The sequence below is a fragment of the Panthera leo genome, chromosome D4, assembly GCF_018350215.1.
Source record: "Panthera leo isolate Ple1 chromosome D4, P.leo_Ple1_pat1.1, whole genome shotgun sequence".
NCBI lineage: Eukaryota > Metazoa > Chordata > Mammalia > Carnivora > Felidae > Panthera > Panthera leo.
Window position 1 is genome coordinate 77,070,160 of NC_056691.1, and position 21,235 is coordinate 77,091,394.

At 45.2% G+C, this 21,235-nt stretch overlaps 1 long non-coding RNA gene across 1 annotated transcript in view; it reads right to left on the reverse strand.

The window, feature by feature from the left end:
* The window catches only part of LOC122204855, a 45,635-nt gene extending 26,699 nt beyond the window's left edge, over positions 1–18,936 (reverse strand). Inside the window, exons 1-3 of the long non-coding RNA XR_006195807.1 lie at positions 18,838–18,936; positions 16,665–16,759; positions 5,576–5,652 (exon numbers count right to left, since the gene is read on the reverse strand). This is a non-coding gene — a long non-coding RNA (uncharacterized LOC122204855). The remainder of the gene's footprint in view (positions 1–5,575; positions 5,653–16,664; positions 16,760–18,837) is intronic.
* Between the last annotated feature and the right edge of the window lie 2,299 nt (positions 18,937–21,235).

Below are 21,235 nucleotides of genomic sequence, written 5' to 3' on the forward strand. Positions count from 1 at the left end.
TTCTCCTTCCCCTATTTCTATGCCAGAGAGTCAAAGATTCATGACATGGCAGTTTTACTTCCCCAAAGGAGACATTGCAGTTGACTAAAATCAATCACTTAGATATTAGCAGCTATAGAGCCAGCGACCAGAGAATATTCACTGAGTGCACAGTTTCCTACCAGATGGTGAAAAGGTACAGAGAGAAGAGACCACTACGTCCTGCCCTCAAGGAGATACTACTTGAGCAATAGGGACATAAGGGGGAACACCAGAAAAAGAAATCTTCCAAAGGACTCTGTACAACAGGGTTTGTTCACATGGCAGGCTTAGGCCTGGGCTCCCCTGTGTCTCTCTACACATCTCCTGCTCTGTGTAATGTCACAGGGACAGAAAGAGGCATGATCTAGATTGGAATCACATCTGCCTGGTCCACTGCAGGATGCTGCCTGTGTATGAGGCAGACACCGGAGTCGAGGTGGTAGTTAGCAGTAGCAAAATGATATGAAAACCACTACGACTGATAAGAAAAGAACTGTGCAGAGGTGGAAGGAAGTGGGCGGGGAAATACGGGAGAATAACTGGAGCATTTCTGCTGACTCTTGTGGTGTGTGTGTGTGTGTGTGTGTGTGTGTGGTCATTTTAGAAACTTTTGTTCAACACTCTATTCAATGTAGGAATTCCTCCCACTACCTTGAAACAGTAAGAATTAAAATGATACTAATGAAAAACATAAATAATTATGAATTTCATGTATACTAAATAAGGCAGTCTTTGGGCTGTTACCATGTTCCAGGCAGTAATGCTGGGTGTTTTACAGCCGTCACTCCATTTAATGTCCCCAGAAGCCCTGAGAGGTGGCTGTCCTCATCATCACCATTGGGCAGAGGAGGAGAGTGACCATCAGGGAGGTTGAATGGCTTCTTCCAAACCACTTAGCCAGTATATCACAGCTGGTGAGACGTAAGACTGGAATCCATGTGTGCCTGATTCCAAACCCTTCCCTCCAATATCTCTTACACATAACTGTTCCGCTTATACCTGCAACTCCAGGGATGGGGCTGATTATTCTCCAGAGTGTCTCATTTCATGGTTTGACAGCTCTGTTGACAGGGGTAGGGACAGAAAGATTTAAATGGAGCCCGAGTCAGCCTTCCTCTGCATTATTGTTGGACTAGTATTTTTCACCTGTGATGTGGAAAAGTGCTGATACTTGTTGCTTTGCAGGTGTGGGGAGGTGAAATAGAGCCTTGTCCAGAAGGGGAGTTGGAGTCAGACTCCGCCCTTTGCTCATCAGGAGCTCTTGGCCAGCTGGGAGCAAAAAACCATTGTCCTGGGGTAGGGACACCATTCTTGGAGAAGTTTCCTGCAGAGTCTCGTATTTTTCCAACTTGGCTGTTCCCCCCTCTACAAGTCACTGACTGAGCTGTTTGGGAGGTAGGAAATGCTTAAGGAATGCACACAGAGGTTCCTTCCTCTATGACCTCCATAGTAATGTAGTTTGTCTGTGCTGCTCACGCGTTCCTCTCCAGTATACTAGGGTGTTTAATGTCATGTGTTTACAAGAAATGGGGCAATGCATGTAAGACACTCAGCATGGTGCCGGGCACGTACTTCCTACGTGGTTCATGTGTGGTCAGCTTCTGTAACCAGCTTCTGAGCAGATGTTCAATGGGGCATCCAGAAGCAGTAGACTGGAGTTCTTACAGGCATGGAAACTGGAGGAAGCAACTGAGAATCCCTATCTGGTAGCCTCCATGCCCCCCCATAGCCCAGAAGGGAGAATAGACATTAATACCAGAATCCCTTGCCAACTCATTTAAAAACGTTCACTGAGCTCATGCTATCTGCCAGGCTCTGAAGGGGAGTGATATTAAAAACAAAAAACGAAACAAAACAAAGCGTGCCCTCCTCGCTCAGGAAGGTCAAAGTCAACATAGTATACAGGAAAGGGCAGTGGAATGGACCCTTCCCTAAGAGTGCACACGTGGTGCCATGGGTGACCAGGCAGCCAATTGCTAACTGGGGCTTACCTATGGGGAGAGCTTCCTCCATGGCCAGCATTCTTCAATGTGCGTGATGTGAATGTACTCATTTATCCGTCCCATTATACAGATAGCAACACCAGGCACAGAGCAGCGGACAACTGAGCCCTAGATCATTGCAAGCCCAGAGGTCACAGAAGTGTGATTTGAAGTACTCTGGAGCTAGGTTCTACTTCTTGCCATGCCTCTACCACAAAGAGACAGAATAGAGTTCAATCTGGAAAACATTTTCTGTAATGTCTGCCAGGTCTTTGTTCCTGCCAGAATCCATGGGGAGCAAAGAAGGAAAACATTGTTCTTAATCTATCAGAGTTGTTGACTGAGTTGAAAGAGAGAAAGACATATGAACTTTGGTCCCACTGTAGCATGATACACTGGAGGCAAAGACCAGTGATTAAGGGTATGGAGTTGGGTGACAGACAGACCTAAATGCCAGATGTACTATATATAAGCTGTGTGACCCAGGGCAGGTTACTTAACTCCTCTGTTCCTAGGTTTCATCATCCTGCCTGGTAAAATGAGGATAGTGCAGATACTTGCCTCAGAGAATCAGAATGGTGTAAAATAAAGAGACATAATTAATAGAGAGCGATTGGCACACTGTCACATACTAAGCCCTCAATAAGTGATACCTGACATGGTTTTGGAGTGGTGGTGGGCGTCCACAGCCAATCAGAAGAGGTGATTTTATTTTATTTTTATTTCTTTCTTTTTTCAATGTTTACTCTTGAGAGGGAGGGAGAGAGCATGCGCGCTTGCACAAGGTGAGCACAAATGGGGGAGGGGCAGAGGGAGAGGGAGACAGAACACCTGAAGCAGGCTTCAGACTCTGAGCTGTCAGCACAGAGCCTGATGTGGGGCTCAAACCCAAGAAACGTGAGATCATGACCTGAGCTGAAGTCAGACGCTTAACCGACTGAGCCACCCAGGCGCCCGGAAAAGTTGATTTTACTAAAGCACACGGAAAGATTGTGAGGCGTGACTGATTATTCACTTGGGAGTTAGGGGGAGGTAAAGTCAAGAGGAAGTCTCCAAAAGGACTTTCATATGCTAACGAAGACTCAAAGGATCCAGAGGCCTAGCTATTGTCAAGCTAAGGTTGTTTCTCCCTCCAGCAAACCGTTAAGACAGTAGGGAGTTGCAGGAAGAATATTATATTGAATATACTGAATATAACATTCTTCCTGCCTCAAGTATTTGTCAATGGGCTGCAGGTTATAAGGAAATTTAATTTTATCTGCTATTTCCTTCTGCCTTTGTTTCCCAGTTCAATACCCCATCAATAGGATGGGGACATAAAGGATATAAAGGGCTGGAAAAATAGCAGGGGACCAGATCTGGAAGGACACTGAAATTGTTTCAGGTATTGGGAAACGGTGAAGCTCTTTTCTCCAGGAAGGGACAAGATCAGAGGATCAAGTGGTGGATGGATGGAAGGAAGAGGGGAGCCAAAGGCCAGTCAGCTGGAGCACGGAGGCCATACCCTCATCAGCTTTGCTGAATGTCAAAGAGGATCCTGATTCCTGATCTTGTGACAGAAGGACTGAAAGATCAGGAGACCTGGGAACCTGGGCCCCTTTTATCTCCATCTCATAAAGCATAGAATGGGACCTTCAGGGCCACAGAACAATCTGTTCTTTTTGGGAGAAAGCAGCAGCAGTGTCTCCTGTGGTCTGACCCAACAATGTGGGCTCTGCTCATTCGTCTCAATAGCTCAAGCACTAGATATATATAGAACCGTGGTGACAACAGGCAGAAGGTAATTTAATTTGAGCAAAAGCCCCAAGTGGAAGAGACAGGAGGCCCTTCTGAATGTAAACGCCTAACGTGCACGGCTTTGTTTTTATTATTTCTGTATCCCCTAGCAAAGGCTCAGTCGCGTCATGTCTCCAGTTGCATTTGGCCAAACACCAGAGGGAAGAGAGACACAATCTAGGTCAGTGGTTATGCAAGGAAAGAAACCATTCTGAAAAAAGAAAACAAAAGCAAAACAGGCCTCTTAGTCCCTTGGAGGGTTGGAAAGAGGAGAGTGGGATTATTGGTAATTCCCATGCTATCATTCACTTCCTATGAGCTGACAAGTCATTCTCTCCTAGATCCCCTAAACCTGGACCAGAATATATTAGCCATAGGACAGTGGAGAGGTTTCTCAGACTGTAATAAATACTGGTATACGTTCATGTGTGTGTGTGTGCATGTGTGTGGGGATGCGTGTATCTGTTTGGTTTTTTTTCCTTTTTTCTGTCTACATAATCTCTTAGTTTCTTTGCATAAAACTGCTGTCACCTTTCTTTTATTTGTCTGGGGTTTAGTCCTATGCCTCAAGGTTCCTGAGACATGGAGACAGGCCAAACTGGGTCTTAATCCTTCTTTTTACCACTTTCTGCACAGGTAGCTTCAAGACAGTCACATAACCTTCCTTAACCTCAGTTTGTTCCTAAGGTGAGGATAAGGTTGCTTACATTCTCAGGTTAGGGTGGTAATGGAGTAAGGTAAGAGTAGAATGGGGCGTATCATAGAGACTATATAAATACTAGAGCCCTAGTCAATGACTACAAGGCACCCCCTTGGCTCTCATGGGCTTAAAATCCTCCCATCATGCTGATGGGGTTTTGGGGTGATGGTGGGGTTCAGAGCTGATGGGCAAGAAAGAATTCTTAAGGATGTCTTCAGTGCAAAAAGGTGATTTTATTAAAGCACACGGACAGGACCCATGGGCAGAAAGAGCTGCACTGGGGTTGTGAAGAGTGGTTATATACTCTGGAGTGGGGGAGGTAAAGTTAAGACTAAGTTTCTTAAAGGGATTTTCCATATGCTAAAGACTCACAGATTACTAGAGGACTAGATATTGTCAAGCTAAGGTTGTCTTTCCCTCTAGCAAAGCATTAACATTAAGACAGTAGAGGGTTCCTGGACTTTAGGCTATTGGTAAGATTGCCCCCCTCCACCCTTTTTTTGTAATTGTACTAAGATATTTGTAAACTGATGGAGACCCTTTAACAGTTTCACCATCTGTTTTCTGTCCTTTCCTTTGTTCTTGGGCAGCCAGGAGTTCCTGAGGAATATTAGACATATCTCCCCTTTGGAGGGGGTGGTGTGCTAGGTTGTGTTTGGCCCTCAGCTTGCCTTATGGTCCCTCATCATCCCTTCCTACAATTTGGAGGTTCCCTAGTTCCCAACCTCAATTTCCATCTCATCAAAACCTTTCTATCCTTCAAGGTCCAGCTAAAACTCTCTTTCTTGGGGCAAGCCTTCTCCGATCTGAATAGCTCCCAGAGTTTGTCACTACACTGAACTCCAGTAGGATTTCTGGCCTAAAGTCTCCCATGGGTATCTCCTAGGCCCTCCCAAGATGCCAGGCTGTGTGATGACTTAATATTTTACACAGACTCTATTTGACCCTGAGAGATACAGCTACTGTGACAAATGGACTTCAAAGGGAAGGCAGACAGATGTGGATTCAGCACAAGCCATCATTCTCATGGGAACCAGACCTAACCAGAATTGGAATGATCTTCCCTGCAAGCTGTCACTTCCCCAACAGTTCTCACCTCGATTGTCAGTGGCCTGAAATGCTGGTGCAGGGGCTGGTGTAAGAGAAACATCCAGGGTGGAGCTGGGCTGCCCGCTGGAGATAAAAAAAACACCTTAGCTTTGGTTTATAGATACAGAGATGACATATAGTTCAGTGGTCACCAAACGTGGCTGATTAGCAAAATCTCCTAGGGAGAGGGTGCTTTAGAAAAGAGAAAGATTCATGACCTCAACTCCTAAGGACTTGAACAAGACTTTTCTGTGTTAGAAATACGAAGTATATATATTTAAAGCTACCTGGTGACTCTGATAATAAGCAGATTTGAGAAGTAGTGATAGAAACCATCCACTAGATGCCATAGGAAAGAAACTAAGAACTTCTTAACGCATTTTCATTCCTCTCCATCTCTAAGAGGAGTTTAAGCATCTCCTTGATGTTATGGTCAAATATTCCAGCATTTGAAAGATTAATTTAGCTATTACCCTAGAATGATCGGAAGAAGGAGCACTGTTTCCTCTCTTACCACAGCTATTCTTGCTTGCACATACATTGTACCTATTTACCTGGCCCAGTTTGTGGTTTAGAACAGTCCTAGAGCCAGCATTTAGTGAGTGATTTCTGTGTCCCAGGCACTATGTAACTAGCTTGACTTGCATTGCTTCATGGACTCCCTCAGAGGAGCATTGTGATTATCCTCATTTTACTGATGAAATTGCAACAGAGAAGTTCATTAACTGGCCTAAGATTCCACAGCTAGTAAGTGGCAAAGCCAGAATTTAAATCCTGAGGCATTTACTCCAGAAGCTACCCTCATAAATATCACTATTACACTTCAGAATTTTAACATATGTGTCTGAGGATCTGTTTTTCAATTCCAATTTTAAACATGTAGCTTCATAGGTCATACTTCTCCATTTCCCAATGCCTTCTTCTTCCTTTAGACAATTGAAATCTTCTTCCAAATAAATCTGTTTTACTGTTTCAAAAAATTCATTTTGCTTCTACAAATATATTTGTGTGTGTGTGTGTGTGTGTGTGTGTGTGTGTGTGTGTGTGTGTGTGTTTTAGGGGAAGGCAAACTCATTAAAAAACATTATGTTTGTCCTTTCCTATTATATAACTGAGATCATGCAGCTTCCCACCCACATGGGGAATATTTATTGGTGTGCTGGTGAATGTTTAACAACCAGCTCTCCGGGGCAGGGGAGGGAAACAGAAAGCCTTGACTGTTGGCTGGTTTCTGTGGTGTAAATATTTCCACCATGGCTAATTTCACGATTCCAACACGATGTCACCAAACATGCAATTAGGAAGAGATGCTTATGACTAGCTCTCAGTAGCCAAATTATCAGAAATTGCAGCATTTTCTCCCTTTAACCTTTAAAGTATCTATTCTTGCTCACACAAAAATCACATCAATTTTCCAGGTTTGATTTCTGACTAAATAAAATCATGGGAACCAACATTTACAGAGTGATGTCTGCATTCCAAGGGCTATGCAAAACACTTGACATAATATTACCATTAGTTGTATCCTTTTTTTTTTAAGAGAGAGAAAGAGAAAGAGAGACAGAGAGAGAGAAAGAGAGACCATGAGTGGGGAAGGGGCAGAGGGTGAGAGAGAGAGAGAATCCCCAGCAGGCTCCATGCCCAGCAGGGAGCCCAACCCCAGGCTCTAATCTCACGATTTAAGACCAAGATCTGAGCTGAAATCAAGAGCAGGACATTGAACCAACACAGCTACCAGATGCCCCACCATTGGTGGTATTCTGGCATCAAAGAGTATGTTAAATAGAATTTCCAATCTTCCATTGCTCTTCTCTAGTGACCAGTGTATAAGCCATCAGACCTCATGGAGACAGGTTGAAATATGGGAAAGCACTGTCTCGACGTAGGCACACCCTCAATTCTGTCCTAGCTCTAGTATGACTGACAGAGTGACCTTAGTCAAGACACATGAGGGGCGCCTGGGTGGCGCAGTCGGTTGAGCGTCCGACTTCAGCCAGGTCACGATCTCGCGGTCCGTGAGTTCGAGCCCCGCGTCAGGCTCTGGGCTGATGGCTCGGAGCCTGGAGCCTGTTTCCGATTCTGTGTCTCCCTCTCTCTCTGCCCCTCCCCCGTTCATGCTCTGTCTCTCTCTGTCCCAAAAATAAATAAAAAACGTTGAAAAAAAAAAAAAAAAGACACATGATCGCTGCGGGATCTGGAATATATGACTAAACGTGCTGACAACAGGAGAACTAAGTGATAGACCATATGTAAAACACTGGGTACATTACAGATGATCAATAAATGTTAGCTATGGACCCTCTCTCCTTTCATGAATCATTTACATTTTCTGAATCCACATTGCCTTCTTGCTCAAATGATCTCTACTTGTTCTTCACTCAGAGCCCACAAGCTCTGTTTTCCCTTTGTAGTGTATGTCTCCCACTCTGAGTTGTGTTTTCTCTCTATTTGTGTGATTTTATTTACATCCTCCAAGACTTGCTTTCTAAGCCTCTTAGCTATTTCCTTTTTGCGTGACTCCTTTTTCTCTCAGGCTGTAACTTCCTCAGCCATGCCTTTCTCCTTCTACTGGGATGTGTGCTTCTTCACCAGCGGGACTCCTAGTCTCCACTCTCTGCTTCTTCCTCCATTAATTTCTCACAATTCCCCTTCCCATTACTCCTCTGTGGATTTCAGACAAAGCCGTCTTTACTGATGTGTGTTCTGTTTGCTTCTATAGACAAGAGCAGCCTTCACTGTCCTCTTTATTTCTTGCATCTTGTATATTCCTTGCTCCTACCTGTCTGCCCCCAACTCCCAAATGCTTCCATTTGAAATCCATTGTCTTTAGTTTTCCTTTTCCTTCCCAAAGGACTTCCAAATCTCTCTTCCATCAGCCCATTATCTGTCTTTCCTTTTCATTTTTCCCTGAAACTACTCTAGCTGGGTAGTCTTCCCTTTCAAGATGCAAAGGACACAGGGCCAATTTGCATTGATATTATCTGTTTTGCATCATAAAGGCAACACACTCCTTTTCAGGCTGAGTAGCTGGATTCTTGTCACTAACTTGAGAGGGGGGTTGGTATTGTTTCTGTCTCTACACTGAAATCTCTTTAATAAATCCCTGCACAGAATGACAGTTTAGGTAGTGGAAAGCACATGGACCCAGGCCTACTTTCAGATTCAGCTTACCACAGCTGTGTAATCCTCAGCAAAGGAATCCATCTCCCCAGGCCCCCCTCTCTTCATCAGTAAAATAGGAAAGCAGCACAGCATAGGGTCTAAGAATAGGATTTTGTAGATGGACAGATCACACTGCCCCGCTACTTACTGGTCCATCTCAATGGCTATGAACTGCTTAGGTCACCACTTCCTCATGATGGCAAGCACCTTTTTGGAAGTGCAAGGTATGACATCTATGAAACAGGTAAATCTCAGAAATGAAGGGAAGACTCGATAAAATCCTCTGTGCAAAATACTCAACCCATTGCCTGGGCCATCAGAAGCACTCAGCACTGGGGTTTATCATCATTGGGATATCTCTACGTCTCTCAGAAGTGACATGGCCCCTCATACGTGCCTGGCTTTGTTCTTGCTGTTCCCTCGACCTGGAATGTCCTTTAACCAACATCATCCCTGAAGTGTCCTCTTGTGACATTTTCTTTTTCTTTTTTTTTTTTTGCACTTTTTTGCAAAGCCTTATCTAACCGCCCCATTGTGCTGTAAACAGAATCAGTCATTCCCCACTGTCTGTCCTCAGAGCGCTTTGTCCCTGCTCAGTTTGTACGTCCAATCACATTATTTTGTAGCTTACAGTTTACTTACAGGGATACATCCTACATGTTATTCTAGACTAGGACTTTTCAGAGAGCTAGGCTGAGTCTTTTATTCTGTTTCTCAGCACCAGACACAATGCCTAGCAAAGAGTAGGTGCTAGACATACATTTGTTAATAATTGTAAGAACACATGCAGACAAATGGTAGATGTTCATTCTAAGTTTGTGATGAATGCGAGAATGAAGAAGACAAAGACCCAGTTTCCCCATTTCTATAATTAGGCCATATGGCTGGGGCATAGACCCAGGCCATCCAGGCATCCTGGTCCCAGTGTGTAGAACCAGGTTAGACTTGGCCCAACAGACTTGGCTGACTGATTTGGTGCTGAGGCCCTGAGCTGCTGATCTAGAACCTTTCCAATCTCTATAGACCAGGCACTGACTTGTTCCTAAGTGTGGAGTAGGTTGGAGCATGGGTATAGGGTTAAATGGCCCCAATCCAGAGGATGAGAGTAATATCAGGCAAGAAGACAAGCAAATCACTAGAGTAATATGATTTATTTGGCTCTCTCAATTAGTAGTTCCTAGACAATTTGGAGTTTTGACATCTTATCATTTTTATTTCTTTAAACTTGTACTTATTTTCTTATACTTATGAAAATGGCTCAGGGGAAAAAAAAAACTAAGGCATGCTGGGATTTTTAAAAAACAAACGTGAACTAAAATTATGCCTCCCAATCCCCCATTCTTTGCTGACACTTCCATGAATAAGGCCAACATCATATGACTATGTGTCAGGCACTGACCACATGATTTGTTGTTTTTCTGGGAGCATGATTTAATCTATGGAACAGGACAATTCAACTAGTCACTTAACAAGCATTTAATAAACACAGAGTCTGACGTAGGCACCATGTGACCTATCAAGACTAATAAAAGGTGATGGCTTGGAAGGTAGTCCTGAAAGAAATGTCAATGGCTTGGAATTCAAGTCTGTGACTCCACCCCTTATTAGCTCTGTAATGCAGGAGAAATCACGAGGACTCCCCAAATCTCAGTTTGCGCATCTCAGAAACAGGCAAGATATGAGTTGTCTTCTCTCCAACCCCTTCTCATAGAGTTGTTGGAAGATCAAACAAACTAGCATATTACAGAGCTTTGAAAACTGAGAAGTGATAAGAAATAACAAAGCATGACATTCAGCATTGCTTTTTGTTTGTTTGTTTGTTTGTTTTGTTTTCCCATCAAGTAACATCAACTTCATTCTGAGGAAACTGGTATAAACCAAATGAAAGCTGGTAAAGTGAACCTTAATCCCCCAAGTTCTGACTCTGGTACAAATTAGGTGTGTGATGTGGTCTGTTCACCTCCCCTGCCTGGGCCTTGATTTCCATATCTTGGAAAATGAGGTAGCCAGACCAGAGGAGCTCTAAAGATCCTTCTAGCTCTGATCGTGTTCTTGATTCCAACACAATGTCTGTCGTCTGCCTGAACTTGGTAGTAAGTTGTTTTTATAACTTTATACACCTGGACAGGAAGTATCAGAGGACAGGACTGAATTCTTTAGGCGTAGGAACACAGCTAGGGGGTGGAAGCCTCAAGAAGGCACAGCTGTCCCAAGTCTAATATCAGGGGAGGCCAGCATGACTTCTGGTGCCGAAGGCACATATGCCTTCATGGGTCCCTTCCTTTTTTATTTATTAAAAATAAATAACTAAATAAATAAAAAGTATATTTTATGACTGCACTGGTATAAAGATGACTATAACTCAGGATCAAGTATATATTCTTTCTTTTGATATAAAAAGAGTAAAAGTTTTAGTAGCCCTAAAAAATTGTCATGGACCCTAGGAACTATTCCTACTGTGTTTAATGCATATGTTGGCCTTGCTAGGTTCTCTTAAAAATGTTGGTGCATTTTTTGTTTTTAATGTTTATTTATTTTTGAGACAGAGAGAGACAGAGCATGAGTAGGGGAGGGTCCGGAAGAGAGGGAGATGCAGAATCTAAGGCAGGCTCCAGGCTCTGAGCTGTCACAGCTGACACAGGACTTGAATTCACGCGAGATAGTAACCTGAGTCGAAGTCAGATGCTTAACCCACTGAGCCACCCAGGAGCCCCAAGTGTTGGTACATTTTATTCAAAGAACACGTAGACTGCCAGCCATCTGAAGCTAGACTTCCTTCTAGAGTAGGGTTTTTCAGCTTTGGTTACTGACATTTATTTGTAGTGGGTAATGGTTCTCGGAGGAGGGCTGTCCTGTGCGTTGTAGGAAATTTAAAAGCATCCCTGACCTCTATCCACTAGATGCTGATGGCATACTTGCCTCAGTTGTAACAACCACAAATGTCCCCAGACATTGCCAACTGCTCCCTCAGGGGTAAAATCATCCCCAGTTGAGAACTACTATTGTAGAATGTTCTCTCTCAGTGATGTTCTACCTTTTGCTGACAGCTCATGATCTTGGGAATGGCTTCCCATATCACTCTTGGTGAAAGATGAATTCCTTACATGGATCTGTAAGACTCTCTGATCTTGCCCTCCATTCCGCTCTGACTTTCCTACTGTTACTCCTGTCTTCCACAGGATTCCTACCCCACTGTGTTCCCTGCTGCATCCTGGATCTACCAGCCACACTGAGTTAGGCCCTTTGAAATGGTTCTACCCTTTGCATGGAACACAATTCCCCTAGATAAGCCATTTGGTTAATTCTATCACTTCTTTGATTCTTTGTTTAAATATCACCTTCTCAATGAGGCTTATGGTAGCCACCCTTTATAAAACTTGAACTCTATTCTCTGTCATTTCTCTTCCTTTGTTCTCTCTCTCTGCCTCTGTCTGTATATATACACATATATTTTCCCCCATAGTTTATCATCTTCTAACATACTGCAATTGAGCCTGGAAACAACACAGGGGTTAGGGGCACCAACACCCTGCACAGTCGACTCCCTCAAAACTTAACTACGAACAGTCTATTGTTGACAGGAAGCCTTAATGATAACATACAGTCAACTAACACATGTTTTGTGGGTTATATGTATTATATACCGTATTCTTATAATAAAGTAAGCTAGAGAAAAGGTTATCGAGAAAATTGTAAGAGAAAATACATGTATAGTACTGTGCTGTGTTTATATAAAAAAAAAATCTGCATGTAAGTGGTTCCATGCAGTTCAAATCTGTGTTGTGCAACAATCAACTCCATATAGGGGTGCCTGGGTGGCTCAGTCGGTTAAGTGTCCAACTCTTGATTTCGGCTCAGGTGGTGATCTCATGGTTTGTGGATTCAAGCCCCACATCAGGTTCTGCACTGACAGTGCGGAGCCTGCTTGGGATTTTTGCTCTCCCTCTCTATTACCCCTCTCCTGCTCTTTCCCCACCTCTCTCTCAAAAAATTAACTAAAAAAATATTTAAAAAAAGAATCAGCTGCATATAACTTACGTTATTTAATTATCTACCACACATTCATCACTTATGGTCTTTGTCCCTCTACTAGAATAGAAGATCTACAAGAACGGGAACCTCTGTTTTTGTCTGTTTTGTCTACCCTACAGCTGGTACAGAGTACACGTTCAATAAAGATGCATGGGATCAAATTGGAAAAAAACTGAAGTAGCTGCCTGTCTTGGAGGAGGGCCACTAGGAATTCTCCTTCCTCCTTCTGACCTCAAATCCACATCTCTGTGTCTCCCTTGCTGTGCGACAATTCCTTCTTCAGTGGAGTTCTGGGTCCCTCTCTGAAGTGCCCCCGTGCTCCCTAGCCACGTTTCCATTCGTTTGTGTGCGTCTGTTCCCCCTCAGTCTCCAGGCCTCCTGGAGCAGAGGGGAAACCTGCATGCTCAGGGTTTTGAAACAACTTATTTTTCACTTCGTAGAGCTGGTCTATCCATGAAAAGGAATGATACAAAAGAGACTTGAAAAAAAACAAGACCTTGCCATCCTTGTGAGCAAAAACAATGACCAGGAGAACAGAGAAACCCCTTTCAATCTTCGTGTCAGGCATTATTTGCCACTGGAGGTTCTGAAAAGAAAGGCCAATCCACGGGGTTACGATGTCCTCCTCTCAAAGCCGGCTGGGGAGAGGCAGCCAGGAAGTCACTGCAGCCAGGGCTGGCATGCGGGGACACCAGGAGCCCACGTCTTGCTGGAGAGACAGCCCTCGCTGACCCAGTTTCAGAACAACATCGCCTGACACAGCACTGCAATCCACAACTTTAATAACTTGGTGACATACAAAGCAGTTTTGATGCAAAGTGGAGCTGACAGAGCAGCAGAGGGAAGGCTCTGCTTCTCACCGAGCTGTGTGGGGAATCCGTTCAAGGTGACTGCAACCTTCGCAGCAGAGCAGACAGTCCGAGGCTGCTCTTGCAAACAAGTAAGACTGGCTTGTTTTCCAGGAGGACAAACACAGGGGTGGCTGACAGTGAGTGGAACCAACTTAGAGGGACTGGGTGATACGGCCTGTCTCTTCTGCTTTGATTTATGTCCCCAGCATTCCTGCTCTTCATCATCCTTGCTGCCCCTGCCTTAATCGGGGCCTGTATCACCCGTGCTATTGGAGCGGTTGCATAATATTAAATATTCAGAGCTTATCCCCTCCATCCCTCTGGGTCACAGCCAATCTTGAATGATCTTCAAAAAGCATATCAATGATCACGTAACTTTCCACATCAAACCTTTCCCACGCTCCCCATTCCTACAGAAAAAATGTAAACATAAACAGTTCTTCATGCTTAGTCTGTGAGCCACATTTTTAATTTCTTCCACTCGGTCCTGCATATTTCTTGCCATTCCTTGCCACCATAGCCTCCATCACCCCCACATCTAGTTTCCTCTTTGTAATTTGCCAAATGTACACCATACTTTTCATTCCCTAGTGTCCTGAAGGATATGATGATTCCATGTGCACTTGAATACTCCCTGTGGTTGGGGACTCACTACCTCACATGATAGCCTTTTCTAATACTGAACAGTGTTAAAGCTCTGTAAGTCTTTTCATAGGAAACACAAACTGCGCTCTATGACTCTCCTTTGCTGTCCCTGTGTCTACTTTCTGGAGTCTCAGAGGATATGTTCAGTCCCAGAACTTTCTGAGAAATGAAATCAGTGGAACACAGCTTCGAGCTTTTTTATCTGTGCCACAGTGGCCAGGGTCCTTTAACCATTTTTCACAAGCTAAGATTTTACCCATCTCCACTCTCTCCAGCTTACCTTTCTGCACCTTCCTCAAATATCCCCGATTCCTCTTAGATTCAAAAGGGGAAAGTTGCTCATTGTGTGTTTAAAGAGAACAGTAACAATTAGCAACGATAATCATTACCAGCAACTGTTCTTGGCATATGGAAATGCATGTCTTGACCTAAGTTGTGCAATGTGAATTATTTATTCTAGTATTCATTCATTCATTCATTCATTCATTCATTCATTCAATGTATATATTTCTATTGAGTAATGAGGGTCCACAAAGTAAGACACAGTCTCTGTCTTGAAGCGTTTCCTGATCTGGAGGGCAAGGCGTGGGGCAACCATCTTGCAAGCAGCACTCACACTCCGTGTAATCAGAACTGTGGTAGGGGCTAAACGAGCATTGAAGAGGGGCCCTTAACCCAGCACAGAGACACTGAGGGATGGAGGGAAGAACTGCCCAGATATTGCTCTTCACCCTGAGACAAGGAGGGTAATAAATGCTAGTCAAGTGGAAGGAGTGAGCAAGGACATTCCAGGTGGTGTGAACGGCAAGGGCAAAGGCACAGAGATAAGACAGCGTGGAGTATTCAGTGACCTTGAAGGGTCTTGTGATTCCTTAACAGGGCAGTGTGCATTACAAGGTTGATTCCTGCGTCCAGACTGCAGTTAAACTGAAGTAACGGAAGAGAGAGATTACTGGGGCTTGAAATTGTCAGGACAATCTCCCTGGAGGTGAAGGGTCCTGAGGTGGGCCCAGAAGGAAGAGCACATTATGGAGAGCAGAGAGGAGGGGAGATAGATATCTATATGCAAATATGTCCACACATATACATCTGCTTCATATGCATTTAAACCTTAAATTGACTTTCACTTGCCTTCCACTTTGGTTTCCATGGTAACCCTGGCCACTTATATTTCTTTTAACCTCCTTTTCATTGTTTCAGGATGAGGAGAGCTGCGTGAGGGTTAACCAGTCAGGAGAAGACAGGAGATTTTAAAGCAATTATTTGGATTTTTTTTTTTTTAAGAAAACCGCCAACTTTGCAATTTAATGCAAACTGTCTCTGGTATATTTGCCCTGAAGGATGCTGTAGGGAGAAACAGGAGCCAGAATCCTTTTCGTCCCCTCCTCCCTGACTTCTATTATTACCGTGCACTTACTGCTAATACAGCATCTAAACTTGCAATCTTGGTAACTATGGCAATAAAATGGGTGAGATTCCCTTCCATTATGACTTGAATTGTTAGGGCTTTGCAAAGAGCACGTGCGTTTGCACAGAGAAGGGGGGCGGTGCACTCCAGGGAAAAGAGTTTTTCCAACTCTCTGTGGGGAATTGGAGACTATTGTCTATCAGTCCACATTTACATGAAGAATTATCACCATGCGTGTGTCAGAAGACGCGGGCACCCAACCTACGGGTTATAGTGTGCATCTAGAGCTCACAGAACTCCCTTGTGCACAGCCTAGAGAGCCAGGGGGCCAGGACTGCACGGAGCCTAGAAGAGAGGGCCAGCAAGAAACTAGAAGGATTTAATCCAGGAAACTTTCTCTGCAGAGGGCCAAACAGTAAGTACTTCAGGCTTGTGGGCCCTACCGACTATGGAACTCTGCTTTGCAGCTCAAAAGCAGTTACTGACAGAATGTGAATAAAGGGACAGGTGTGTTCTCCTATAATTTCATTTGTGGACACTGAAATCTGAATTTTGAATACTTTTTCACAGGTCATGAAATAGTATTCTTCTTCTGATCTCCTCCCACCCCCCCACCCCCAACTATTTAAAAATGCAAATCCAACAGAAGCACACCTGTAAGAACAGGGCCTGGGAACTTTTAAGAGCCACCTCATTGCAATGATCCAAAATCCACAAGAATTCACTGGGAATGGTCTTATACACCCCAGCTTCCCCGCCCCCTGATATCTCCTGATGGTTCTAATCTCTGGTTAGCTTTCTGCCTAGACATATAATGATTTATACACTCTTACTGTCTCCAGGCTCTGGCTGAGCCCCAGGAAGAGCCTGTAGCATTTGGGGCAACCTCCATTTACCTTTCCCACCCTTGCTTCCTTTGCTGGCTTGTGTTGATGCTGACAGCTTAGCCCCAAGTCCCATAAACCCACAGACTTCCTTCGTTGGCCAGTTATTCTTACCTGCCCCAACTCCATCCCTTCCAGGACCTTTGAGGTTCCAGCAACTTGAGGTACTCAGTAGGGAGAGGAGGATAACAGGGTCACTGTCTCCTGATCTGCAAAGAAGCGGGAGACTTTAATTATTCAGGACAATCCTGGAAGGAAAAACTAGGAACAGTGAGTGGAATTTATAAAGTGGCATATCTCTCTCTTACAGATCTTAGTCTAGGCTGCTAAATACACCTTGTGCCACAAGCAGCTGTGATATGGGAAAGACAGAGAGAGAGAGAGAGAGAGAGAGAGCGAGCGAGCGCGCTGAGCTGGGGGGTCTCCGGTTCTGGATTCGGGGCTTTAGCTTCTTTCATTGTATAGCTGGGCACAACCCTCTAATCCCTGTCTTCCAACTGGAAGGAAGTGGCTCTCTGATAGTGGGGAATGCAAAATTCAACAACAACTGACTTTGATGCTCTTGGCAGGTTGTGTGACCTTGGGAAAACCAGGTCCTATTCTCTGGGCCTTATCTCCCCATCTGTGCTCTGGGCGTAGCAACCCTCTCCAGCAACAGAGACCTCGGATTATAGCCCTTTCCTCTCTGCTCCCAAGGAACAGGCACATCTGTTTTTTTGGATCCATTACTTTGCAAACTTTTAAGGGATATTTTCCCCTCCCTGCCAGTCCCTAGGAAATTACTGCAGCTCTTTCTTTGGAAAGAACATTAGCCAGACCCTGTGCTAAGCAAATGCATTCAGCTTCTCCCTATCTGATTTCTCTTTTTCTCATTTGTCAGCAAAGGAGAAACCTCCCAGCTATTAATCAAACTCCTGGCTGTGGATAGCTCTAATTGCAGAAACCACTGCTGGATGAGGGATGCTCAACTTTTCCGAAGAAAGCCGGCTGCCTAGTGCAGAAGAGAAACAATTAATTACCTGCTCCTCCTGTCCCCAACAGAGATGCAGATGAACTAACAATATTGCTGCTGGCACCAAATCCTCCCTTCCCAAGGTGGAGGAAAGCTAACGCAACTCAGACAGCATTCATAAAAGTAGAATGCCCAAATAGAAGTTTAGCTACAACGCTCTGGTGGGACCAAAGTTTTGCCCCTCTCTGGCATCTTTACCTTAAGATGGATATAGACAAGCTCTAGATCTTATTGAAGAGAGTGATTGGGGATGTTGACATACTTGAGACATCATATTCTCCAAGGAAGGATCTAGTGTGTCAGAGATATTGAATTCAGAGAAGAAAAGATTAAGGTGGGGCTAAGGGAGGGATGCAACTTAAAAAAAAAAAAAAAGCCAGGAAAAGAGAGATCAGACTGAATGTGTATATTTCAATGGACTGACTAGAATTGTGGGTGGAATTTCCAGTTTCGCCTAAGAAGAAATCCTTGGGACTTGGAACTGTGTGCCTCTGGAAGGAGGTGGCCCCCAGAGGTACTCAGGTTCTTGCTTCTGCAGGTTTTTAAGAACCATGAAGGATGTTGTAAAACACTCTTTGTACTGGATAGGGAGTTTATTCAATCATCTTGGATATGTAACTGCCCCTCTTTTGGGTTCTGCCAAAAGTTACTAATACTTTTGTTTTACTTCAAAGTTTTCAGTGTAACAGGCAACATAGAAGGAATGGGTGGAGGTAGGGAGAGCTGAGTCTAAGATGGGAGTCTGTTTGAAGGAAAGACTTGCATTGAAGAACTGTGGGGGCTAGTGTTGGAATGCCTTTTTTTTTTAACATCTTCAATTGCCATGGGGATATGGTAGATATGATGTCCTCGTTGAAAGTAGGTGCTAAGAACTATATTGTTTTTCTCTGCATCCCCAATACCTAGCAGATGCCCTGCACAGGGAAACTTTAAGATGGATCTGAAAACCTTCTGAATGAGTCAGATTTAAACTTGCACTTCTGCTATGAGGTCCGGGAGGCAATATTGTGCAGTCATAAAAAGAATGAACCTGAGTTAGATGGACCTGGGTCTACAGCTTCCGTCCTTGTTTCTTAGGTAAATGAGCCTGGGCAGGGGCAGAAACGCTCAGTGTCTCAGTTACCTCCTCTGGGAAATAGGAATACATGTATACACTGGGTGTCTGCATTGAGGTGCCAGTCTCTTTAGAGCACTGGATTGGAATCCTACCTCGGTCAGCTTTTTTCCTTTGTCTTTATTTCATGTGTTCATTTACTTATCTCCTTAATTATTTACCTGCAGACAGAAAGGCGTGTTGAAAAACACAGCGGTGTGTTTGAATCCAGGCCTTTGCACTCCAGGCTGTGTTAAGTTGGGTCAAGTACCTAAAGTCTCTGGGCTGTGGTTCCCAGTCTGTGATGAAGCAAAGTACAAACCGTGTCCCCAGTGACGCTGGGGAAGTGCGTAACAAGGAAGCCTAGTTGGGAGATGGAGAATTTTCACACTGACTTGCCAATCTGCAAAACTACCAAAGAGGAAATATGTGGTTTACTCTTAGAAGCCAACGCAGTTCCCCTTAGTGGGTTTCCCTCTCAATTCCCCTCAACTGGGTTTACCTCAATTCCTGGTAAGCCCCAGGCTCCCACCTTCCCCCCCTGCCAAGTCTCTCTCAGTTTAGATAAAATGTATCCGGTCAGGAATGAGGTGGGGGAGGGGAGGCAGCCCTTAACGCCTTCGTCGTTTTCAATTGCTGGAGTTATTTATTTATTTATTTTTTAATTACCGCTCCCCCCCCCCCCCCGCGCGCCTTCCCTTATTTCTTTGCTTGAAGCATTCTTTTTCAGGGTGTTTGGGGGTTTTAACATTATTTCAAAAAATCTTGCTGTTCTTTCTTCTCTTGCGTCTACCAGGCTTTCTCAACAGCTTCAAATAGAAAACTTTGAAGTGAGCGAACTTAAAAGAAGCGCTGAAAACTCCGCCCGATGCCCCGAAGTCCCGTGGGCAGCCGTGCCACAGTAACCACTCTTGGCGGAGCTCATTAGCGCGGGCTGCGGGGGCCCGGGCGCCGCGCGGGCGGGCCCCGCCGGGGGGAGTGCGCCTCCGCCGGCCGCGCTGGGCGCTGCGCCGGGGCCGCGCGGGGGCGCGGCGGGCCCGGGGACCGCGCGCTGCGGGGATCGGGGCGGCCCGCGGGCCCCCGCTGGCGCCGAGCCCCCGGTGCCGCCGGCGCCGCGCGCAAATTACATCTGAGCCGTCTTTCAAGCCGCCGGCCGCTTTCAAAACGGGGCTTTGAAAGGCCGGGCTCCCCCGGCTCCGCGCTGGAGGACCGAGCCGGGCTTGTCGGGGAGGCCGGGCCGGCGCGCACGTGCCCGCCTCTGCGGCCCCCGCGCGCTCTGCCAGCGAGCATGAAAGCGAGGAGACGGTCTGGTGGGTGTTCTCGCCCACGCTTCCATCCCTTTATTTACGGAGGAAACGGGCCCGGCTCCCGGAGTCCTCGCCGGCCGTGGGGGGATGAATGGGCTGTTTGAAGTGAGAGCATTGAAAGTTTTTCTTTGGGATATATATAACTCTCTCTCTCTCTCTCAACACTCAGTGATCCCGCCTTACCGAGGGACCCAATCTGGGAGGCAAAGAACAGACAGATACATGGAGAGTTCAAACCCTGTTTGAGGTTTGGAAACCCAGTTTCTATTAGCGAAGGGAGGGTCGCTGCCACTCAACCCCCTTTCTCCTGCTTTTGCCCCAGGCCTTTTGGTCCCCGGTTGAATGAGGGGTCTTTCCACAGTGGGAAGGGGGAGGGGGAAGACAGAGCTGAGAATGACAGATTGGGTTTGAATTTTCTGCGCCACTTAACGCAGAGAAGGTGCCTGACCCACAGTGGCCATCCGGCCTTTCCCCCTCAACTCCAGAAGTTGCGCGCCCTGCGCCTCTACGAGTGTGCTTCCGCTCCCTTGTGTTTCTGTCAGTTCTTCCTTGCCCAAAGGTTGAGTTTTTAACGTGCACAGGTCTCCAGTGCCTTCCTTTGCACCAGTTATTACTGTGGTCTTCAGTATAACTGCCTTAAAATTCTTTTTTTTTTTTAAGTTTATTTATTCTGAGAGAGAGCATGTGCGCAGGAGCAGGGAATGGTCAGAGAGAGGGAGAGAGAGAGAATCCCAAGCAGGCTCTGTGCTGTCAGCACAGAGCCAGCCGCCGGGCTCCAACTCACCAACCATGAGATCATGACCTGAGCCAAAATCAGGAGTCGGTCGCTTAACCTACTGAGCCACCTGAGGCCTCTGCTTTAATATTCTTCTAAGACGTTTATAACCCCAACTCTTTCCAAGTCATCCCAGTCTATGTGGCAGTCAGTTCTTGGCTCTAGGGGCATGGTTCCACCCCTATGACATCCAAAGCCATCAAACAGATCATACTTGGGTTAAAAAGAAAATGTTAAGTACTCTTCTCCAGGACACCCCTCTGTCTGGAAGGACAATGGCTTATTCAGGGTTTCGCAGAAAGTTTATCAGTGAATCAGTATGAGCCTGGTAGAGCATATTGAAATACACTGTCCCCCAAAAAAGGGATATAGATTCAATGCCACAGTCCTTGAGGGCGATCTTGTTAGCCCCTTCTTACAAGAAAGTATGATTGAAAGATCTCTGTGAATTCCCAAGGCAACACAGAAAGTGGGGAAGCCAGAACACAACAGATGTAG